Source organism: Equus caballus, chromosome 5 (genome assembly GCF_041296265.1).
Source record: "Equus caballus isolate H_3958 breed thoroughbred chromosome 5, TB-T2T, whole genome shotgun sequence".
NCBI lineage: Eukaryota > Metazoa > Chordata > Mammalia > Perissodactyla > Equidae > Equus > Equus caballus.
The window spans coordinates 27,476,930-27,501,339 of NC_091688.1; the positions used below are offsets into that span (position 1 = coordinate 27,476,930).

At 50.8% G+C, this 24,410-nt stretch overlaps 2 long non-coding RNA genes across 3 annotated transcripts in view; both read left to right on the forward strand.

Moving 5' to 3' along the window:
* The window catches only part of LOC138924241 (uncharacterized), a 66,239-nt gene that overhangs the window by 32,320 nt on the left and 9,509 nt on the right, over nucleotides 1-24,410 (forward strand). The window contains exons 4-8 of one of the 2 annotated variants that reach the window (XR_011439069.1): nucleotides 14,816-14,890; nucleotides 15,736-15,824; nucleotides 16,043-16,220; nucleotides 17,671-17,839; nucleotides 18,971-19,123. This is a non-coding gene — a long non-coding RNA (uncharacterized lncRNA). Of the gene's footprint in view, nucleotides 1-12,570; nucleotides 12,886-14,815; nucleotides 14,891-15,735; nucleotides 15,825-16,042; nucleotides 16,221-17,670; nucleotides 17,840-18,970; nucleotides 19,124-24,410 lie in introns of those variants that run through there. The other variant, XR_011439070.1, reaches the window with a different exon arrangement.
* Nucleotides 11,145-11,770, forward strand: LOC138924244 (uncharacterized). Its single transcript, XR_011439073.1, has 3 exons — nucleotides 11,145-11,278; nucleotides 11,415-11,501; nucleotides 11,635-11,770. It is a non-coding gene; the product is annotated as an uncharacterized lncRNA (long non-coding RNA).

Here is a 24,410-nt window from a genome sequence, read left to right on the forward strand (position 1 = left end):
CCTATGAGATGAAGACAGCTGATTTCTGTCTCCATTCTCAGCCTCACACGGGGCCACATAGAAATGGAAACCTCATAACTGATCCCCAAAGTTCAGAGATGACCTTGCACTGTTTTCAGCCCCTAACAAGCCCCACTTAGTGTCCTCCATTCCGAGGGTGAGGTCATTGCTGGTGTTTGTGAGGTTGGATGTCCCTTTGATGCTTGGGGACCCTTTCCAGAAGCTGGAGTAAGATGAGTAAATTCATGTTTACAAGTGTGGATCAAAGGAAGGAGAGAGTAGCCGAAACCCAGAGGACCAGTGTATGCAGGGAAAGCACTGGGATCAAGTGAGCCCTTTTCTGGTGTATTGGTCGGGGCCTTGGGGGTGGTCATGTTCACAGGCCTAATCTAGCCTGATCAGCCAGTCAACAAGTATTGATTGAGTGCTGCTGGGAGTTTAGCTTTGGGAAGAATGAAAGAGAATCCTAAGCTTTCCTGGGCCCTCTATTTGAAAAGTTCAGACTCTAGTTGGAGGCACGAGATGAGCACATGAGACGAGACATGACAGCATATTATCAGGCTCTAAATTGTAACGTGGGGTTACATGTGTTGTTGGCATTCGGAGAAGGGAAACAATCATTGTGGCGAACGTGTGGCCTGCAGGATTGCCACCTATCTGCCTAGGAAAGAATGGAGAATAAAGGTAGAATATGTTGCTTTGTCTAGTAGAGACCATGGGTCTCAGGTTCTAGTCCAGCATCAGCAGTGTTAGAGCATCTTCTCCTTGCAGGAGCGTGGCCGGGTGGAAAGGACCCATCCAGTGAGCACTCAGGAAAGGAGCAGGTGCGTGCTGGGATCAGCGAACAGGGTTTGATTCCCAGCTAAGGGACGTGGAGCAGATTAATGAAGATAAGAAAGCGTCTGGCTTAATGTTTTTCAGATAGGAATAATTCAGCACAGGTTTATTGATATATTCTTAAGATCCCCACAGAGAGAGTCTTGAAGAAGACACCCTGGCAAGGTAGAAACACGGTGTGTGGAGGGTGAGGGTGAGAATGAAGAGGCAGCCCTGTGGGTGGACTAAGCAAGAGAGGGAGTGAGAATTCCAATAGGTTCTGCTGGCGGTCAGAGTCTGCTGACCCCTGGCCTGCTCGGGCCACTTTCAGAGGGTTGTTCCGGTTCCTGATCCCAATTCGGAAGGAAAATGTCAGACGAGAGCAAGTGCAGAGGAAGACTGCTGGCTGGTGTGGAGAATGGTTAAGAACACAGGAATATTTACCCCAGAGAGGGAAAGATTTCAGCAGAGGGGGTTTGCTGGGCACGGTTTTGTGTATTTAAAGGACTGTCATGTAGGGTGGGTGTCAGGCTTACTCCGTGTTGCTCCAGAGGCCAGCCCTGGGGCCAGCGGGTAACAGGGACAAGGAGGCAGATGTTGATGCATGGAACTGAATTATTTTTCCACTATTTGAACTGGGAAGGACGTGAGGGAAGGAAGATGGGTGACTCTGGGAGGTAGTGAGCTCCTTCAGTGGGGCCCATAGTGTTTAGAGGTAAGCTGAATGGCCACCACGCAGGGATGCTAATAATGAAAACAGTAGTGATGGGTACCACTTAGTGAACACCTGTGTACCAGGCAGTGTTACCAAGTGCTTTCCTTGTATGGCCTCACTTAGTCCTCACAACACCACTGGGAGGGGGTATGAATAGCTTATTGGCCCTACTTTATAGAACCCACCCAAAGGTCTCACGCCTTGGCCTCAAACCCAAGGCTGATCTTGTATTGACCAAAGATGAGGCCGGATGACCTCTTGGGTTTCTTACAACACAAGGATTCTAAAGGCTCCATCTGATGGGTCATCCCAGGCCAGTTGGATGGGGTTGGGCAGCTCCACTCAGTTTGGGGCAGGAATGGTACTTACTGCTCTTACGGTGACTTCACTGTAGGTGCGTTTGCCAGACCGCGAGGTCAGTGGGAGAGGCTCTGCGTGCACTGGTGTTCCGTTGGCTGTTGGGAGCTGGCCTCTCGGGGGAAGTGCCTGGGGAGTCCCAGGCTTATCTGAGCTCCTCCTGTCCTGCGTCCTCCAACCCTCTGGTGACTTGGGGCTCTCAGAAGCACCAGTGGTGCTTTTTTCACATCAGCCTTCCCAGAAGCTTCTTGACTGTGCCGTTAGCACACAAGTGTCCTGAAGATATCCCCCTTCTCCCACGCCTTCCTAGCTCTGCCACTCTAGAAGGGCACAGGTGCCATGGTCTAGGTGCCATGACTTGGAGGGGTGGAAGGTCTCGATCTACCTTATTTTGGGGGGCCAGGGTGGGATTAAGGAGCTAGCTGTCCTCCTGGTGTTGTACTTCCCCAGTTTACCAGCCTCTGCTGGCCGAGGGTTGAGTTCTGCCAGGAACTGTGCCTGACACACGGTAGGCCCCAAGCACATTATTTTGTAATAAATAAATGGCCCATTCCTGTTGGAGGACTTTCCTGCTTTCTCAGTGCTCACCCTGGCCCCTGAAGGTTTTGAAGTTTTCAGAGGGACGGTGTTGGAGGGTCGGGGTGGGGGTTCTCTCACCCCACGTTACACAGCATTGGGGGAAACTTCTCAGTGTAATCTTTTGTTTTTTAAGGCAGAGCTGTTATTGCTGTTCCTCTTTTGGGGAAAGAACATTGACCTCAGCAGCATGTGCCAGATCCTAACCTGAAAATAATGGCTGCCTGCCAGTCCAGAGGGCTTCGGAGAGCTGAACCCTCTAGAAGAGTGTTGTTCCAACACCCTCCCTCTGTAAATGAAACAATCACAGAGCTGCCTCTCACCCCCAGGATTCTAGTCAACAACCCCTGCCCACTCCCCAGCTCTCTGTATGCACAGGATGTATTCACATGGTCAAAGATTTTGTGGATCCTTACTTTTGTTAAGGTTTCATATTATGAAAACAGCATAAGATGCATCCCAAATATCTCTGAAATATATGACGTTAAATATTTTGTTTTAGACTGCCTCAGCCTCTCTCCCACTTGGCAGATGAGAGCCTGGGCCCGGAGGCCATGTGCCTGCTCCAGCTCCTGACAAGGCTGGCACTTTGCTGAAAGCCCAGACTTGAGCCCTGGCATGCATAGCAGCCCTGGTGTCTTTCCTCTTCCGTCTTAGACTGTGGGTATAGGCATGGGCATGCCCCTTCATGGGGGAGAAGGCAGTATGGAAATTAAAGCTCAAGTCAGGGTTGTTTGGGGAACCCCCGTCCTACTTGTGTTTGTGACTTCTGCTGTCTAGATCTGACTCAGCCAAGCGAAGCACTAGTTTGTTCTGGGGCAGGAAAGAAACTCCATTTTTGAGTCACATGGTACTAAGACTGTGTGGTCACACAGAGGTCAGTACAGCCCCATGAGTCATCAGTTGCCCAGGTTCTGTGTACCCTAGAGACATCTCCTCTTGCCCAGAACTTCCCTCCTTGATGAAGACAAAGAACCCCAAGAGCAGCAGTAACATCTAAAGGTCCCAGCCTGTGCCTGAGGGTATCTAGCCAAGACCCCTCCTTCCCTGCTGGCATGTCTGGCCTATAGCACAGACCACAGGTCCACCATGCAGGGATGGGGTAGAGCTCTCTTCAGTCTGACTCACGTGGCCCAGCCACACTACATCTCTCTGGAAATTATTTCCATCCGGTGACAGGGCCAGGATTTCAAGAGCAGCCAGCCAAGAGGCGCGTTGGGTTACTCCCTCAGTCCCAGAAAGACTTTGTCCCCCTGCATTTTGGGCAGCACTAGAAGCCCCTGGTCCATGGGCTTTGGCTCGTAGGGTGACCATGTTCACTCAGCCCCAGCCCCTCGTCAGATAGCAGGTGCTGGTCCCATTGCCAGTCCCATTTGCTCTAGGCTGAGCCATGAGCCCTCTGGGGCAGGAGCTTAGATATAGCGATCAGTGTCCTAGGACAAGATAGACATTTTCATTTTCTCAGGAAATGATGGGAGCCAGCTTGGGCAGGATACTTCAGAGCCTGGATTTTTGGCCTAAGAGGCAGACTGACTCAGTCTGCCCAGAAGAAAGCATCTACTTAGAAACAGGGCATGCTGGTCACAGTATCGGCCATCCTAGGCCTGACCTTCCCCCTAGACAAACATGCCTCGTCACTGTGCTGCCCTTGGGTGTATTCCACTTGGGAGTCTCTGTTGGTGCTGGGGCTCACGTCCGTTTGTGCAGTGAATTCAGGACTTGACTTGGCCTTCGCTCGTCTTCCTTCACCCTGCAGTCACGGGAGTCCCGTGTTCTCAGGGCCAGCGTCTGCCAGGCCACTTACTGTCTGCTGCTTGGCTCCAGCTCTCCGTCTGTGGCGGCATTCCGTGTCTGCATCTGCATCTCACCTCTGCCAGGACCTACCCTCCAGCACAGGCTGTCCCCAGCCCTCGTCTCTTGGATTTTTCACTTGGCACGTGGCACTGCATTGTGTCCTTGGAGTGTTTGTTGTCACTGCTGGGCCTTGTTTTGCTTCAGCTCAGCAGCCTAGGCAGAAGTGCTCTGGTACCTTGGGGCGGGAATTTGATGGGAAAAACTCCTCAGTGGTTCTGGGGTGGTTGCTCCAGGCAACTGACAAGATGCAGTCTTTAAGGCTGTAAGACTGACCACATCATGATCATTATTGTTGAACGAAGCTATTAACAGCACTGTTTCTTCAGGAACCTTCTAACCATGAATATCATCAGACTTCTAATCTACGAGTACCATTTCTAACAGTGCCCCCCAACCCAGCACATTTTCAGACTTGTTCTGATTATTAAAAAATGTATAGATTCTTGTTAAAGTTCCCTGACCTGAGATTAGAAATTTCCTTAGCAAGTATTTAACTATCCCAGCAATTTGGCTTTTACTTGGCATCTATAACCATTTTTCTCCAAGCCCCTCCTGTCTTCGACCTACCACCTGAGCATACTTGATCCTGTCTACTTAGTCTTGTCAATTGAAGCTAGGTGTGGTAGTGCCTGTTAAGTACTTGGATGGAGGACCAAGAATGCCAGCTACTGTAGGTCTTTTGGGGTCTTAGTAGGCCTTTTCTTCTAGTGCCTGCTATGGTACCAAGCACAAAATTATCATTATCCGTCAACATCGTCATCATCATAGTGATAGCTGGCATCAGTTGAGCATTTTCTTTGTTTTGGGCATTGTGCTCACTGCTTCTGTATCTCCTAACAGGCTCACCAAGAAAATCCCTAGGAAATATAGTGAAGCTGAAACTAGAAACTTGGAGAAGTCAAATAAGTTGTTCGTCTATATAACTAGTAAAGAGGCTGTAGTAGAGTTTAGAGTCAAACCTGTCTCATTTTAGTCTGAGTTTTTAACGACCGTATGTACTATCTTTGTTTAGGGGTATGTCCTCACTAAATGTCTGTTGAATGGCAAGATTGCTCCAGCAGTATCACTAACAATGAGGACAGCACCCAACATCGAAGACTGACATTGCTAGACTCCGTACTAAGTGATACACATCAATAATCCATTTAATCTGCACAGCTCGATGAGGAAGATTTCCCCATTTTGCAGGTTAGGAAACTGAGGCTCACAAAGGCTGAGTTAATTTGCCCAAGGTCACACAGCTAAATAGCATATAGTCAGTATTTGGATGCTTATTATCTCTAATCAGTGTAAGTCTTTTCTCTTGATCGCTGTGCCATTGTCTACAAAGAGCATGACTCATTTTTACCTCTGTCCCTTTCTTCTTGCTACCCCCATACTTACCTTGGGGTGCTTCTCCTTTGTCTCTTCCTTCTCATCCTATTCTTTCTGAGAGGCCCAGGCTGGGGCCCTCTTCTCAGACTATGCCTGAGAACTTTGCAAAATTGGTTCTTTTATTTATATTTTCTTAAACTTTACTTGTAGACATATCCTCACGTTAAAATCACGTGATTTAAGATTAGTGCTCCATACTACAAGAGTAGACCTATTTGTCTATCTTATTTCTGACCAAAGGAATGGAGCAGAGAGCCCAGTACCAGACCCATGTGTATCCAGACACCTGATTTATGACAGAGGGGGCACTGCTGAGCAGTTGGGAACGGATGGTCCTTTTAGTGAGCAGTGCTGGGTCAGTTGGATATCCACAAGAAGAGTAACGAATCTTGACCACTACCTCTTGTCATACGCAAAAAATAAATTCCGGAGAGATCATCAATCTAAATGTGAAAGTTAATACAAAATAAAACTTCATCTACAAGAAAATGTAGAATATTTTCATAACCTTGAGGTAGCCATACATTTTTTAAAGGAGACATTGAAAGCACTGACTATAAAGGAAAAGATTGATAAGTTGGATGACATTAAAATGAGGAACTTTTGATCATCAAAAGACAGCAATAAAAGAGAGAAAAGGCAAACAGGGTGGAGAAGATATATGCAGGACCTATACCTGGCAAATGGATTTGTAACCAGGATATTTAAAGAATCTGACAAATCCATAAGAAAAAGAACCGCTTCCCCCATCATGGGCAAAAGAATGTCTCATACTTAGAATTGTGAGTTGTATACAGTTTTCTTCTCCCAGTTCCAGGTTTTACCCAGTTTGTCCTGGATCATTGGCACAACCTGGTGGCTAGCCTTGGGAACTGTCTAGCCTGTGGCTCTTGGCATTTTCTTTTGTGTGTGGACTGTGGGCCCTTCCTTTCGTATGTCCTACTTCACATCAGCTGTTTATTCTGCCACAAGTGCCTCCTTCCTCATGAATACATAATACATATGTCTCTTCCTCTTTTCCTTTGGCTTGTTAACTTTTGATCAGCTATTTTAAGAATATTTCTCTCCGGCTTCTTTTCTCCCCACCCCTCCCCCCCGCCTCCTTTTTCGTTTCCCTTTTTGTACCTTCTCGTTTAGCCTAAAAGCTGGTGGTGGTAAAAGTTATCCTAAAATACCTGAAAGCCTTTGGGGGTGTAGCTTATTCTGTGGGCTCCAGAGGCAGAGCCCACATCCGAAGACTAGTAGTTAGTTACAAAGAGAGATTTCATCTCAGTTATGTTCCACTTGTCTGAGTCTTCCAAAGGTGGGATGGGAGTTACTGAGTCATGTAGAGACTGGACAGTGTGTTGGTCATAGTGTTGTTTATGGAGGGCCCTATGCCTTGGATGGGCAGCTGGATTATTATAATCTCTTCCAATCTTATCAACAAAGCCTTGATCAGACCCCTTGAGGATGTCTAGAAGCAGCAACTCTCAACTGGGAGAGAGGGCCAGTATATTGGAATGATTCTTTTGTCCTTGTGGGTCAGGATGGGTCACGAATATCATGTATATTTAAAAATAATTCTCATGCACCCTTCCACCCACAGCCCTCAATAGAGAGCTGGTTGACAACCATTGGTCCGAAAGTTTAGGTTTCCCTTATTTTCCTCTGTGCCCATGTTTTCCTCCAATAGCAACATCTATCAGGGTAAAGCTTTTCTCTTCAGTTACAGTCTTGATTTATTTTATTTAAATCCTCACTCTGGCAGAGCTTCCTCCCATTTTTTAATGTAAACGTATTGTATTTTGGACACATTACTACTGAGGAAACAAACTGGAAGCTCTGCAGGTATGTTTTGACTTTTTAAAGTTTGTGGCAATGTTTAAAAATCAAGGGTTTAACATAATTAATCAGGATTTTCGCCTTCTTCTGAAAATCTGGACGATCTGGGCTCCTGGGGTCTCCGTTCCTAGATGGCCCCAAGCAGGCAGGTCTGGGGAGGGGCTGTCCACGAGGAGTGGCACGTTCCTTCCACTTGGCACGGTCCCTCCCCAGCCCGCTTCACTTCATTACCTGCCCGCCTGGCCCTCCGAGGCATTTGAGTTTGTGACTTCCCGAAGTGGGTAAAATAGGCATTGTGGGCTAGCCTGGGAACCCAACCAGTAGTATGTTTAATATTATTTCAATGGGGAAGTAAATTTCAGCTTTTAAAGAGCAGAGTTTTGAAATATCAAAAATGCAAATCTGGGAATGCTTGTAGGGTCCTCAAGTAGAGTGTGTATGTCTGGAGGTGATGGCCTGTGTCTTCTACTTGTCCTGTGCTGGATGTTGGCTTAGCACCTAGTGGGACTTAATGAATGATTTCCCTCATGGGGTCACGGAGTGCCCGTCGTCTGCCCGCTCCCAGGCAGTAAACTGAAACACCATCTCGCTGTGGACCTGGGTCTGTCAGTTCCGCCTGAGACCGGATCACTGCCGGATTTATCTAGAACAGCTGCTGTAGCCTTAGGTACTTGTGTGGAGTTTGGGACCATTCCCCTGCACAGCTCCCCTGGCCTGAGAGAAACGGTGTCTTTCCTGAGTAAAGATCCAGTGGGCCCTAATAAGGGAGGACAGAGGGGCCTGCAGTAAATAAGCCTGCCCTCCTGGCTGAGGCCCGCCAAACAGGAGTTGGTGGCAATTACACAGTGCTTGCATTCCAGACCCTGGACAAGGCAGGGTGAAAGTTCAGCTCATTCCCTTTAAAGAAAAAAAAAAAAATCCTTCGTCTTTGGCATTTCGGAGTTTTGACCCAGATCAGTCAGAGGCCGCGGAGAGCTCTCGATGTGTGGAGAGTGTGTATAGTTTCCGAGGCCTGTCGCTGAAGAGAAGCCGAAGAGAGCTGGTGATAGTGCTGGGTTTGAGTTGAAGCCCTGCCTTTTCACTGTTGCCCTGGCTCAGGGTCCGCAGGCCTCACGGGGCGGACAGAAGGAGCCAGCACCTTCTCCTCACTCAGAAGTTATCTTTACCCTCTGAAATCAAGCACCGCATGCTGCACCCTGTAAAACTGCTTCCTTGTAGGCTCCAGCGTCCTTGCTGAGTAAACATCCTCCCATGTTTTTGGAACTGAATTCATTTCTGCTTCCTGGTCATCCCATTCGGGTTTTTCTGTTCTTGGCACTACGCAGAATCAGGTTAATAGAAGGAAGACCTAGAATTGGGCAGAGGCACCTAAAATGACTGTTGCAATCCTAGTAAAATTGTAAGAAGAGGAATGGGGTCGTGGGAAGAAAAAGAAAAGACGTAGATAAAGTGAAACGAAACAAAACCTTTCCAAACATAGTGCTGTTGTAATGCTCTGCAAGTCAGAGTTGGTCGCCACTGACCCCCTGCGATGGGGACCTTTCTTTGCACGGACTCAAGCTTAAGTTGTGCTGTGGTAAACCGGAGTCAGCCTCTCTCTGTAAATCCTGTGGCTGTGGATGGCCCGCCTCTGACCCTAACTTCTTGCTCCGTCTCTCATGACTTATTTGCCTCTTCTCTCTCACTTCCACCCACCCGTGACATCTCCATCGCCATGGCAGTGAGCAGCCACGTCATTTACCAGGTTCACAGGGTGATGGGCCAGCTCTGTGCTGAGCCCTACTTCCCTCTAATTCTCCCTCCTGAAGCAGGAGGCTCCCTGGCAGAGCTCAAAGCCCTTTGTTTATTTGATCCTGGGCTCTTGGATAAATCAGGAATGTCCTGACATGAACTTAGTCATGTTTTTCTTCCATGGAAAAGGAAACTACGGCAAATGGTATTTAAGTAGGCAGAGGACCATTCCGGGGACTTGCTTTAGTGCCATCAAGGCCACATTCCTTTGGTCATCAGACCAGTAGGTGACTTCTTTATTGGCATGCTCTGCCCTGGAGCCCAGAAGGTGTGAATTTGAAGCACTTTCCCCCCTGCTGGGAGGCTGGCACAGATGATCTGGGCTTCTTTTAAAACCATGGAGTGCCATGGTTGTCTTCCAAGTGGTCTTCTTTCTCCTGGGTAGAACCTTGGCCCAGAGTAGTTCCTTGAAGAAGGCTGCTTGGGAAGCGGGGTATGGGATAAGGTGGCTGCCTGGCCTCTCATTCTCAAGCCATCTCCCTGGAAGTTGCAAGGTTGTCAGTGTGATAGGCTTTATGAGTCAGCCGCTCCAGGACCTGAGTATATCTCTCACTTCCGGTCAGGTCTAGGCTCATATGGTGCAACTGGTTGTGAGAAACCTTTGTGAGTCTGCATTCTTTGGATGGAGCGGAGTGGGCCTCTAAGACTCCTTGGATCTATCTAGGTATACAGGGTCCAGTGAGTTAGCATCTGAGCTGTTCTGGAAACATTTCTGGGTCTGGGTGCAGGGAAAGGTTGGGAGTTGTGTGCATTACTGCACTGGAGACCTGTCAGTATCCAAAAACACCCCAAGTCAGTCTCCAGAGCATTGGTGGGAAACCCCCCTCCCTGTGAGAGTTTCCAGGTGTGTGAATGCCCGTGCATCACCCTTGCAGGGGCAGTGGGGGTGGCCCGGTGGGTGCTCATCTCACTTGGCTGCCCACCCCAGAGAAAAGAACCCAGTTGTTGGCCACTGCAGGTCCAGGCTTGGCTGCCACTCTGTTTTGCTGCTTTTCATGTTGTCAGAGGATCTTCTTGGGAACAAATGACTCAGCAACCTGAATCTCTGGGACTGAGTGGCCTAAGCGCCTTTTGAGAAGTGATTGGACGTATCCACCTAGACCCTAAAATTCTGAGTCCGGAAAGGATGGAGATCCAGCCTGGTTTACTCTAGATTCTTCATGCTGCGGTTCAGTTTGGTTTCTCCAATTCCTCCCCGATAGAAGGCTCTCACTCATGGGGTAAGCAGACAATGTTTTAATTATGCTTTTAGTCCTTAGGAAATTCCGGGGAGAAAAGTCCTGGTTTGTGGCCCAAAAAGCAAAAAGCAACAAAAATCAGCCACGGCTGTAATTCTGGACGTAGCTGTGGCAGAAAGAGTTAATAGGACGGTGGTCTCAGGGTGAGGACCATTTTTTTTCTCATGTCTGGGAGAAGCTCATGTGGCTCAAGAAAAGATGACGCAACACTGAGCGTGGGACAGTCCTGTCTGGGTTCTGGGCGCTGTCACTCAAAGAGTTAAGCTAGTCTTGTGGCTGGGAAGCCCTCAGGGCAGGCATGAGCCTGCAGGGACCAGGCCCTCTATGCCCCAGAGCAGTGAGGTGGAGGGTAAAAAATGGGCTGAAAAGTGTGGCCAGAGAAGCGGAGTGTAGGCCCAACTTTTTTTTGCCTTGTTTGACCAGCCTTGGCACTGCCCTCCGGCTCTCCAGGGGAAAAGCTGCAGTTCTGCTCTTGCAACACAAGGAGCAGACTGGAGAATTTAGATCTGCGTCACAGAGCTCAGAGAGAGAGAGAGAGGAGAGAGAGAGAGAGCGCTCCGTGGATAGGTCTGCTAGCAACAGCCGTGCTGCAGCAGAGAGAGAGAGAGAAATCAAGAAACAAGTCATAGCAACACCGGGCACCAGGTTCTGCCAGCTCACTTGCCAAGCGTTCAGAATCTGTCGGGGGGCCGGAGGCCTCTGGGTAGCCTAGTCTAAGGAGATGACACGCAAGGTGGCACGGGCGGTTCCCGCGGGGAGGAGGTGGGGTGGTGGTGGGGGGCAGGGGTTGGAGCAAGAGGTTGCGGGGCGATGGTGGAAGGTTTAACGGGACCAATTTCTGGAACATTCGGGACTGCGGCACCTTACAGCCGGACCGAGATTTGGGTCTGCGCAGGCTACGATGGGTGGTCCGACGGGCTTCGGGACTTGATGGCGTAACCCCCTTCTTCACCCACGTACGTATTTGCTGGGATCGGGGGTGATGTCTCTGCGTATGTGGGTGCTCTGTCTTTCTCACCTTCTTTCTCGCTTTTTGCTATTTTTTCTCTGAGGGAGGGTTTTTTTCCACTTTAATTTCTTTTTCCTTAGTGTCAGCTGCTCAAGCCTGACCAGGGTAGAGGAGAGAGGAGCAAGCTGTCCCCGTCGTCCCACCTGACCTCCCAGCCTTTACCCCCATTTTCTTCTGTTGGACAGACAGGCAGACTGCTTTTCCAGGTTGTTTGGGTGTCAGCGTCTGTCTGTCTGTCCATGCAGTTCTTAGGTGGAAGAGAGTGGAGGAGAAGGAGAAGTGCTGAGAGGAAGGCAAGGAGGACAGTTTTCCAAGGGGTGCCTTATTGAAGTGTTGGGCCCTGGGAATCTGGGGCTGGTGGGGAGCAGGTGGGCAGGATGGGGCGTGGGCTGGGAGAAGTGGGGTAAAGCTGGTAGGTTTGTCACTGCGTAGTTGGGAAAAGTGGGGAATGGTGACGCAGTCACTGTTGGATCTTGTTAGGAGCTCTTGGGGGACAGGTAGTGAGGCTCCCGGGGTCTATAGGGCCAGCTGAGAGGGGTTAAGGATGAGCTGAGAAGGGAAGCTAGCATTTAGAGATTAAATGTCATCCTTTTGGCGTTGGAAAGTTGTTTACCTTGCGCTCTCTGTGTCTCCATGTTGGCACCCTTCCAGTTCACATGTGATGGCCTTCCTTGTACTGCTGCATCATTAACTAAGTGACTGAGCTGGCCTTCCATTGGCCAGGGGAGGGCTCTCACTCCAGACACCTCCTCTGATTGGTGGGTGGGCCAATGGCAGGTGAAAACCTTTTTTTGATTGGCTGAGGGCAGGGTATCAAATCTGAATTTGCATTTCACTTGCTTAAAGGGGAGGGGGGGAGAAGCCCAGCAGCTTTCTAAAATCTGTTTAGGGGTGTGCGTATGTTCCTGTGTCTGTACCTGCTTTTGACTGACCAGTCGAAGCCTTTTTTATCTCATGCACTATAAGGAAGAGGAGCTGAGGGTTTCCCAAACTTTTGTTTGGAGGGGCAAGGGTTGGGGAGATGGGTGCGCAGAGGGTTGACCAAACTGGAAGAGAATATTTGTTCTTTAGTTTGTGTCGGAAAAGGGAATTTTCCAATCAGCCACACCTCAGTGTTGCGGCAAAATAATTCTTGGCTCCCCTGGAAACGCATGGGCAAGGTAGGGCAGAGCTGCTGCTGCTGATATTGCCACCACCCTGGGCTTCCTGCTGACTCTGGGCTACTCCCCGGGGACAAGAGATTTGCATTGACGTCCGGGGCTGTCCAAAGCTGAGCCCAGTATGGAAAGGACCTGCCTTCTGGAAGCTGCTGCTCCCTGGTGCTTGGAAAGGTGAGGATGGGGACTGACCCCAGGATGTTGCTCAGAAACTGCGTATTTGGTGGGATTTCTGGGAGGCCACAGGGCCATGAGAGATTTGGAGGTCCCAGGTTAGGAGGCAAGGTTTGTGATTCTGTGGAGTGAGCATAGTGAGAGCAGAACTAGGGCAGCAGGCTGTTCGCCTCTGGTAGGGGGAGGGGGACTTGGAAAAATCAGGGTCCTGGCTCTCCATCTGGTCCTGTTGCCGTTCTCACGTCTGTGGGGAGGGGGTTTCCTAGCCCTGCACCATTGCGCAGTGGCCCCCACCCATGACTGCGCATCTGGGAGCGCAGTGCGCCCTGGGTCTTCGGCCTAGGACAGCACCGCCCTTCTTATTACATAACGGAGGGCACGTCTGTGCTTTCTCGGCCCTTCCTCATAACCCTACCTCCTGGCTCCCCAGGGCCCACAAAGCTGAGGAGGGTCTGATGGGGGAGCAATGAAAGACCTCACTCCCTTGGACGGCTAGCTCTTGTCCAGTTGGGTTTGAAGACAGAAGTGGACTGCTGTCCCCCATTTTGGGGTACAGAACGTAGAATGTCCTTCCGAATGCCCTGTGTCACCCATGGCCCCCAGGACCTCTCGGTGGGGGGGATGAGGTCATGCCCTTCTTTTCCTCTTTTGCTTTTTGATTTGAGAGGAAGTTAACGAAGGGAAAGATATGACAGTTGTGAGAGTAAGGAAGGGTGGGGGGAACCCAGTTGGGAGGTGATTGACAGTTCACTCCCCTTGTCTCACTAGCTTCCCTTTCCCTGGGTGGGTTGATAGTATTGTTGGACACCTTTCCTCATAAGGCTGCCATTTTGGAGGCATTTCTGCTGGTCTCCGACATGGTGGCGTTGGTTTTTCTGGTCCTGCTGTGCCAGTTCCGCAGAGTGGGCGGGGGGTGGGGGCTATGACGGAGGAGGGGAGGGGGGGCAAAAAGCGCAGCAGAGGCGGGCGCACTGGTGGCTGCCGCAGTAGAGGTGGCCCCAGGGGCAGGACCGCCCAGTCCCACCCTCGGACACAGCCCTGGGTGGGGGTTCCACTGCCTGGGGCCCCAGCTTTGCCAGAGCGTGGACGTTGCTGCCCGAAGGCCTGGGTCTCCCATGCCCTCATCAGCCTGAGGCTTAGAGCAGTTTGGGGGAAAGCTGAGTTTTGAGGGGAGAGTGGAGGCAGAGACATGGCAGCTCCTCTCAGATGTGTCAGACCTGTGGTTTGTGTTCCCCAAGTAGGCTGTGTCTCCGGCAGTCTCCCCACGGGGACGGGGGTGGGGTCGACGGCAGCTTCGAGGATTTGTCTGGATGGCCCTGCCTTTTTACCGTTTTTCTTGTCTTTCTCCTCATGCCCCCTGCCAGTGCCATGGTTCCAGCTGTAGTCCTCCAGTGACGCTCCCTGCTGCCCATCCCTCTCCTCTCCAGGCCCTTCTGCGTGCAGCGGCCATCTTGTCTTTCTGGCTCAGGGATTTAAAATGGTTTCTTGTCGTTTCCAGAAGAAAATCCCTTCCCTTTAGCATGATGCCGAAGGCTGTCTGTAACTAGCCTTAGCTCTCCTCTACAGTCTTACCTCTCTTAAGTTTCCCTAGGTGGAAACAAAACCAGGAGACTCACTTTTTCTTCCTTTTCCTTTCTCTCTGTTTTAACTGGAGATATTTTTCTTTGCCTCCTCTCCTCCGCACCCACCTGCGGCAGTCCCACCGTCCTCCGGGCACCTCTCCTGATTACCTTCACAAGAAGCAGTCCTCGTAACCACCCCTGCCACCTTCGGCCAGACTCCCATACGCTTCCTCCCTCTTTTAATGCTACTTGAGTTGTGTTACGGTTCTTTGTGTGTGAGTCTCATGTCGCCTATTAGATTGTGAGCTTTGAGAGGCTAGGGCAGGAAGAAGGGAAACACATACCTAGTTGCTGCCTCCTGTTTGCAGGTACCACGCAGGCTCTCTCATGACGGTTATTTCACTTATTCCTTACCACGCCCTGCGAGGAGAGTCCCGTGGCTGGTGAGTGTTCCAATTGTGATTAGAACCCTGGGCTCTCAAAGCCTTTGCATTTTTCCATTCTCAGTCCTCAGTGTCTGCAAAATGCCTCTTACGAGGTAGATCCCCAAAACGTGTCTATTTAAGGAATTTTGTAAGTGCCTGATGCCGTGTGGGAGTTTGAGTGGCCGATCTTCTTGAGCTCAAGGTCTGGGTCATTGAGCTGTTCCATGCCACCCTCACTGCTACCTCGGGACCTTTCTCCGCTTCCTTTACAGCCAGGTTCACTCAAGATGATGGGTTTTTTTGGTGGCTGAAATTGATGGGTTAACAGACTTTAGTTATCCTGGTCACCTTCCTCGTAGAAGAGGAGTCGGAGGGTGGGGTGGGTTGTAGCTTCTTCAGAGAAGAATAAGCTCTCTATCCCCAAGTCAGTGGAGACTGTGGAAGGCAGGGAGCAGAGACACTGCTTTTGGACAGACCTAGGTTTGCATCTTGATCCTGTCTCATCTTAGCTGGGTGGTCTTATTTGACAGGTCATTTGATTTTTCTAAGTGTTAGTGTCCTTAGTCAGTGAGATGGAGCCATTGTAATGTACTACGCAGAAATGCCTAATATGTTGCCAAGCAAATAGATCCCCATTAGAAAGTGATGCAGCTCCCTTCCCCCTGCCCAGTTGTTTATCAAGAACTTAAGAAAGAAACACAGCAGGTGGCTCGAGAAGAAATGAGGGAGAAGGGAGCTTGCTTGCTTTCAGTGATCCCACATGCAGGGGCAGGGCAGGAGGTAACGGGGCAGTACGTACCTGAAGCCTGCTAGGTGATGCCTTTCCCCACCTGGAGTAAACACCACTTTAACTTCTGCATCAGGAAAACGCCGTGGGAACAGAGCCGTGAGAACTGGTGGTGGCAGAGTGAGGGTTAACCGGTGAGCCTTCCTGGGAGCCTTTCGATGCCAGGTTAGTTTCCCTTCCTTCCGAACCTCAGCAGTGGCTGTCTGCTTCCTGACGCTATTGCATCCCGTGGGAGGGAAGTCAGGCACCCTGAAGCCCCTCATCACCAATTCCGGGGCTGCAGAGCAGAGAGTGACGACAGCCCGTGAGTCGTCAGCCGACGGCAGTGGGGACCCTGGTGACGGCTGCTTTGTTGTTTTTTTCCTCTTTGGATGATGACTCAGTGTGTCGGGAGCCGGGAGATGGAGCGCTCAGCCGAGTGGCCAGGACGTTCTGTCAACATGAAAGCAGCGAAAACAGCTTGTCGGGGCTCGGAGCTGACCCTTAGGCTGGGGTCGTTTTCAGGAAGAGCTTGGCAGAGAAGAAGGCCACTGCTGGACATCAGGGTGGGGGCGACACCAGGTAACTCAACATGGCTCGGTGGACTCTTGAATTTTAGAATCTGAAGGGAAAATGCAGCTGTTTGTGTTGTTAGATGAGCTTGGCAAATAGGGTCACTTCTTGAGCTCCTCTCACTGGTCCCAAAGGAGAGACATCTTCCCAGGGCCAGAAAGCCCTTTGGGATTTCTCGCTGTGGCTTGTTGCCTTGCATAGAGGGTGAGTCCCTTCTTGGGATAGGGGTGGACCTGGTGGTTCTTAGTGAACACGGGTCCTCCAGGACCCCAGGAGCAAGTGCCCGTCATGGGGATACGGCGTTTTAGGTTTCCTCTGCTGGCATCATGTGAAGATGGTAGATTCACGTCACTGGCCTTAAACTGAAGGCCAGCTCTTGGACAGCCTTTCCTCATTGTCCCAAATCAAAGCTTATTGTCTATCCTGCTCTTCTTTCCTTCCCTCTTAGGTGAAATAGTGGGCCTTGAGTTCTTGACCGTTTTGCGTGTGTGTGTCATCATGGCGGCTCAGGGTTCTAGACTTTTCTTGAATCTGCAGCATTGCGCTATGTGCGCGTGACATCCCCCTCTGCCCCGCCCGTCTGGCCCCGCCCAGCCCGCCATGCCTTCTTGGGAGCAAGAGAGAAGATGGGCCTCCATTGCCACTGCATCATGGCCAAACCCTCATCCCTAGCGTACGGCTTCTCTTTCTCTCCTCTCTCTCCCTTGGCCAGTGTTTGGGGGCAGAGAAGCAAACAACTTGTCGTGGGAAATGAGGGACAGCCTGGCCTGGAAGCTCCTGGCCTCCTTTCTCCATGTACCATTTTTCAGTCTCATGCTTTCCCATAGATGATGCTAGCACTGACGTTTGTCACTGAGCACCCTATCCTCTCCCCAAGGACCTCCCGCGGTGACTCATTTGGGATCACTGGAAGGATTGGCTTTGGGGTCTTGGGAGCCTAAGGGAGCAGGGAGACCTGGCCCAGGTCACAGCAGAGAGTTAGACAGGGCAAGGGACGGAAGCCAGCTGTCCCCACCCAGAGTGCAAAGGCACCCCCAGCCCTTTGCATCATGTCTTTTTGAGCCTGAGTAGAGAGCAACTTGACCTAAAAAAATTATATATATGTGGGTGTTGAAGCCTTTGCATCTCATATTTCTTTGTCCAGAAGCTGTGCATAGAGAGAGCCCAGGTTCTGTACTGCAGAGAGCTCTGTTGTCCTTCAGGTTTGTTTTCTGAAAGAGGTGATGGACAGGCCCTCCTTGATGAGACCCCTGTGCCCACTGGTACTGGCCTTTCTCCAGGACGATGGGCCCAGTGTTGTCTTGCTTGTGTCATTGGATGGTGAGCAGCAGCTGAGGGCCATGGTCCCAGGGCTACATATTAACCCCAGATGCGACCTTGATTGGGGCCTACACAATTCATTGCTTGGTTGGCCCTGTGAGCTGAGCCCACCTGTCTTCCCTTCACTTCTTCCCTACAGAGAACTCAGAGGACTTCAGCTCCATGAGTAGGTGACAGCCTCCTGGAGACTCAGGCTCAGCTGAGGATGGTGGTATGCAGAAGACAGCGTCATACTGTCGGATAGAAGGGCCCGTTTGCATTTATTTGGAGCAAAAAAAAGGGGACGCCTGGCAGCCTGGTTCTCTGCAGTAAGTATTCGTTTGCGTTCTTTTATTCCTTCAAACACTGGAAGTGGATAGATGTTTATCGAACCCAGACAGCTGCTGTGTCTTCTCCATTTTTTTTCCTGCCACCCCCGCCCTTGGTCCTCCATAAGAGAGGACAAGATCGATTTTCTAGTGCTGCTGGAGGGCTGCAGAGAGGCTAGAACTCAGCGTTCAGTCCCCACACGTCCCCCTCACATTCAGGAGCAGTTGATTTTTCCTAAAACGGAGCCAAAAGCCAGTGTCCCTCAGTGCAGGGTGTTAATGGGCCGAGGGGGAGGACCCTGCTTGCCCTCACTGCCCCAGCAGGGAGGTGAGGCTCACAGTTGGCTGCCTGGGGGAGGCTGGTTCTTGCCAGCATCTAGCATGGTTCTCTGCCAAGTTCTAGCTCCAAATCTCTAGGCCGGTAGGAACCTAGACTATATATAGCATTGTGCTAAGCAATTCTTATCGGCCGTGTCCGCCCTCCCCAGTGGGAGAGGAGCACTTCTATCAGAGAGCCGGAACCTCGAGAGTGTGAGCCGTCTCTGAGGGGCCTTTCATTCTGGGAAGGGGTGCGTGTGTGTGCGTCTGTGTCTGGTTCAGCCTTGCCAAGCTTGCTTTCCTTTCTCTTATTTCAGATGGCAATAGATTCAAAAGTCATGTGGATGAGGGTACTGATGTGGGATGAGGGCCAGGAGGGGCTGAGGGTTCTCGATGGATTTTGGGTTTGGAGGAGGAGAGGCTGGGGCACACAGTGTGGCTGAAGTCACGGTGTGGCCTACGGTGAAGACCAGCCCCGTATGTCTTCTTGGTTTCCTGTCTGCCTTGCTTCGCCCAAGGATGTCTGTTGACCTCTCTCTTCCTTCTTCTGGACCTGTTGTCTTCCCTGCCTTCCTCCACCTCTTCCTTCTCCTTCCTTTGATTTTTTAAGGATATATGAGGGCAAACTCAGCTACAGGCATCCGGGAGCTATCTGTTCTCCGCCCTCACTCCCGTTGGGAGTTTCTGGAAATCTGGCTTAGATCAGGCAGAAAAGGGTCAGCCGTCCTCAGGAGGAGTTGGGTGGTGAATGAGCGTGTTACGCTGGTGGTATAGGGTAGAGGGGGCTGGATATTTGCCTCCTCCCTCTCATAGGTGCCGTTGAGCCACCAGTTTATGTGGTTTTGTGACTGCAAATGCTGCTTGATAGGACATGATCCTGGTCTTGTCATGAATCATCACCAGGCTGGTTATTGGAAACCAGATGCAGCAAGGAAAATAGGATTTAACCCCTTCTCTGCCTCCCAGGTAAGTCAGATGTGGGCTACCTCCTTCTGACCTTACCCCAACCCCCTTCCCTTCCCACAGAGACCATTTTCCTTACTCAGTGGGCAATCCTGAAACTTCTCCATTCAGAATCTTCCAAACAATTGCTCTCTTCTTTCCATTCTCCTACTCCTGGCTTTTCTGTGAATGGGGTTAGTAACCAGCAAATGCCTGGGGGAAGGGCAGCGAGCCGAAGTGATCGGGCTGCTAGGATGTCTGGGAGAAAGCTGGGGAGCATTGCTGGGCGTGGCAGTTGGAGAGCACTTGGGCCTCCCACAGTGACTGACTGGGAACTCTCCTTGGCCCCCAGCATTTGGTGCGAGATTCTGAGTTTAACCCCTCAGAGGTGCCAGGCACCTGCCTTGGGCTCAGGCATTCTCTGCCCCATGTTGTCCCAGTGGATATTCTCTCTGACTCTAGATACTTTTAGCCTTGCTGGGCCTTAGTCTAGGGCTCTGGTCTGGAGTTTAGACTGTAGGCTGGGCAGTGGACTTTGGGGTTCTTTCCCCACTTTGGGTTTTTTTTTTTTTTTTGAGTGAATCACTTCTTCTAGGCCCTGATTGCCTTTGCCTTAAAAAAAAAAAAAAAAATCGCTGGACCAGTAAGCCATTACAAAGTATCTCTAGGCAGTTGACACAGAGGTGTTTTTTTTCTCTGCCGCACCTGGTGCTGGTCACAGTAATAGTGACCTGCAGAATTGGGCAGGTCTCTCGCATTATAGAGTCAGTTCAGAAAGTGGACTGTGGGCGCTCACCTCGTCACCAGGAAATCTCTCTCCTATCAAGTAGATTTCTGCCATGTTCTGGACAAGGAGGGCTGGTTGGAATTAGCTGACAGCAGATTTGTCTGGAGTCTAAAGATAAAAGGAATGGTGCTGGGTACCTTGGCTCCTATCAGGGGCTCCTGTGGGGTCCCACTTCTCTGCTCGTGTCTCAGGGATGTGGGTGTTGTGTCCTCGGCCCCAGCCTTCTCCCACCGCTGTCCAGGGAAGACTGGCAAATTCTGCCTCTCGGTGTTTCATCTTCTCTTCTTCCCATTGGAGACGAGTCTCTGAGTTGGCTGCGAGCGACCAGGGATCCTCGCTGAGTGAGGAGTCCAGGGCTGTCTGGAAGAGTCCCGTGTCTCTTCCTTCAAGGAATTTGACAATTCTCAGCCCCTCTAGCAGCGATCAGTGGGGGATGGCTGCGGGTGTTGGACCTGGAACACGAATAAAGTGAAGAGATCAGCTTTGGTGCAGCTGGAGAGATGAAGAGGAGCGGGCCAAGTCCCTCAAGATGTGTTGGCTAGAGTCTGTCCAGCCCTGGCTGTAGGGCTGGGGCCAGATGGAGCTGCTGGCCATGCTCGGGAGCCTCTGCTCCCATGTGTGGTACGTCCCTGGGCCTGGCAGTGGGTGACTACCCTGTCCTTGGCTAGATTGGGATAATTAGAGTGGGCAGCAAAGGGGAAGTTGGTTTTGCTCCCTGGGACCCAATTGTCCCTGTGTCCTCTGGTGTTTCCAGAATTGGGGTTGGTACTTCCCTGATGATTTTCCTATTTTTGTCCCTCATCTAGTTCTTTCCTCCCTGCTCAGCAACCTGGCTTCTGCTGCTGTGACGTGGGGCACTGTGTGTCACAAGTCAGACTAGCAGAACCATTGGCATCCCCTGAGAGGGGGACCAGGCATATCTGGCACTTCTTTCTTGACCTTTGAGTCCCTACGGTCTGGGAACCAGGAGGCCACGTTGGGGCCTTTCCATCTGGGGTCCAAGCAGAGGTTAACAGAGCTGGTGGCGCTGGAGCTGTGGTGGTGGTGTGGCTTGGCCAGGAGGTGAGGGGGAGGGGCCCTGCCAGGCGACCTGATTGGTCAGCACCTTCTCTGTTCCAGTGAATCCTGGTCTGGTCAGGGCTGTGAATTGTTTAATGCATATCTTGGCTCTGTCCCCTGGCACAAGTGCCCCCAAGGCTGCAGCCGCAGCTTTAGAGAGGATCTGTACCTCGTGCTGGTCACTTTTTTGGGCATGTTGCCTCCCTCTGAGATATGTGAGAGATACTGTCCTTTTCCACTAGCCAGCTGTCTGTGGGAGGCCTTCATTTTGCTTTCCTTTACTGGGACTTGGAGTGACTGTGAAGAAAGCATAGACTGGGTTTGGTTTCTTGCTGGCTCCTTCTACAGGAGCTGTTCAAGGGCTGATAAAGCCAGTGAACACCTGCAGGCCCCAAGGCCTGTGCAGAGCCTGATGCAATAGTGTCGACCCTGGGCAGGGGAGGAATGGGGGGACGAGGATGGAAAGAACCACGTGGAGAGATGGTTGTGCATCGTCTGACCACAGGCTCAAGGCCAGGAGGGGGTGGGAGGATGTGTCCAGTGTTCAACCAGGGCTGCCTGCTGCAGCCCTGAATGGATATGTGTATGCATGGAGCCCAGATCAGGGAATGTAATGAGGCATGAAGGTATGAGACGGGCATCAGAGTTCTTGGTCTCAGCATGGAGTCAGAAACTGACCTTTGTTAAGGGTCCTCCTTGGCTGATTTCATCCTCAGAACAACCATATGAAGTAGGTATAACTCCCCTTTTACAGTTAAAGAAACTGTGGTTATTAAGTGATGTCACCAAGGTCACACACTTGGGAAGTGCCATTGTTGAGATGTAAACCCAGGCACTTCTGATTCCAAAGCCTGTACTTTTTCTTCATCCTCTTGGGCTGAAGTCAGACACTTTTGGGAGCTAAGACCCTCAGAGGATAGGCAGCCAGGAGAACTGATGTGAACCAGAATGAAAGGCCGGATACCCAGGGGAACTTTGCAGTCGCCAGGGATGGCTATGCTACATGCCTTTTTGGGGAGGCAGGGCAGCGGCAGATACCCTTTGGTTATCCGTGGACAGGCAGGGCTGAGCATGGCCAGTGCATTCCTTCTGCAAATATGTATTCAGCCTCTGCTATATGCCAGGGACTGTACTAGATGCTGGGGATGCAGAACTCAACAAAACCAAGTTTCCTTCCTCATGGGATATACCTTCTAGTGTGGGGAGAGGCCATTAGTAATTTTTTTAAAAAAAGAATTAAAAAATATATCAGGTAGAACTCAGCCATAATAAAAGACAAAATGGTCCCATTAGCAACAACATGGATGGACCTTGAGGGTATTACGTTAAGCGAAATAAGCCAGACAGAGAAAGGCAAATACCATGTGATTTCACTCATGTGTGGAAGATAAACTCACAAAGGAACAGTTTAGTGGTTACCAGAGGGAAAGGGGATTGGATGCGGGGGCACAAGGGGTGAAGGGGCACATTTATATGGTGACTGAAAAATAATAATATCCAACTGAAATTTCACAATGTTATAAACTATCATGACCTCAATAAAGTTTTAAAAAAAGGAAAAAGAATATATCAAGTAGACATATATGGAAAAGCAGGATACCCATACGTAAGAAGAGGGAATCCAGTGTTAGTCAACGAGGGAATTTAAGAGACTGAAGGACCTCAGCCATCTGGGGAAGCCATATTGATCGAGCCTCCAAAGAGTTAGAATTGGTATGGATGCTAACCCCTCTCTTTTCCTAACAGCTAGGAGAATCATCCAAGGTCCCCAAAGCTTACAGGAACGTGCGGTGAGTCAGCGATCAAGGTGGCGGTAGACGTCAAGTCTTCGGTCACCAGCAGACTAGGGTTTTTTCCATTAGCCGTGGCTGCTCTTGGCCTTCCGTCTCCTACCCTCACCAGGCGCCAGCTGGCGTCTCTACCTCAGCCTGGTCACCGTGCCCCTCTCCTGTCCACGAAGCACAGGGGAACACTCGGGTTAAGTCTTTGCTGAGTCACTGGTAAAATATGTGCCTGTAGGAGGCAGAACTCTGAGCTCAGCCTCTCCTGGCAGAACACGTGGTTCCGAGATTATCGCGATAGGGAAGGGACAGGCAGAGGGTCAGGGAGGAGAAGTCACCTTGTGTCTGACGCTTGGCTGAGCTTTGTGTCTTGAGAGGTTGAGGCAATTTGGTGGCTGGAGATGGGGGAGGGGGTGTTCCCAGTGTGTTTCGGCTCCAGGGCTCAGGACTTGTTTACGTGGCAGAAGCAGCGGCCAGGCCCATGGTGAGTCAGGTCACGTGATTCTTTCCTCCTTGGCCCCGTAGTTGTACACCTGGCCCACATGGACCGCGGAAGCTGCCACCTGCTGCTAGGGGGCTGATGTTGCCCAAGGATGCGGTGTGGGTCTTGGTGGTGTGGTTGTGGGGGGATCCAGGAAAGAGGGGCTTACGTTGCTTACGTAGGAGAATCAGCAGGCCTGGATTCTGGCCCTGGCTCCCTTGGTAAAAACTCACTTGCTCTCTTACCTCTTTGGGACTCAATTTCATTATTTATAAAATGAAGGGGTTGAACCAGAATCTTTTTGGGGGCTCCCTGGATGTTGATGGAAGTATTTCTCAGCCAGAAACTCAGGACAAGGAAAATTAGACCTGAGTTACAAGAGAAGGGGGGATGTTGAAGGACCTGTCCCTGAAAGCAACTGCAATTCTGTTTTCTGAAGAGATGCTGTGACATCGATTAGGGCAGGTGGGTGGCGAGAGTGTTTGAAGGACCCCCTAGAAGTAAGTGGGAAGGGGCTGGTGATCGCGTGAAGGTGGCTGATGAGGGTCGTCCACGACGGAGGACATGGACTCTGGCTCCCACCAAGAGGCTTGTCTGGAGATGGGTTGTGTGGGAGTTGCTGCGGGGCTTGCTGTGCTGCAGGGGGTGACTTGAGATGCTGTGCTCCAGGAAAGATGCTCCGTCCTTTCTGGTCCTAAATCCTGGAGAGAAAATGGAACCGCAGGTCCCGTGCGTCCTGTGCCTTCCCTGAGACATCTATTCAGGATCCATGCCCCTTGCTGTCAGGAAGTTTTCCTTTATATTTGGCCTTCTTTACTCATTTGGTTGTTGAAGCCCTTCTATTAAAAAAAAAGAAAGAAAAAGAAAAGAAAATGAGAAAAGAAAAAAAAAACCAAAAATATCTCAAGGCCACCAGTTCCATTTTGGCTTTTTACTCTTGAGTCACTCTTTAAAAGAGAGCAAAAATAAAACACATGCCGGAAAGCCCAGGGTCTCAGGCCTTCTCAAGCTGTTGTGCAAGGCCAGGCCAGGGCCAGGGGTGGCTGGGGCCCTGGCTGAGCTTCTCCATGGCAGCCTCAGTCCCCAGCGTCCACTGCTTCTCCAAGGCTGCGTGGGTAGGAGCCCCCGGGGCTGAGGGCACACATTGTGCAATCCGCTGAACAGAATGCTGAGTTTTAAAAATAGCTCCATTTCTCCAAGACA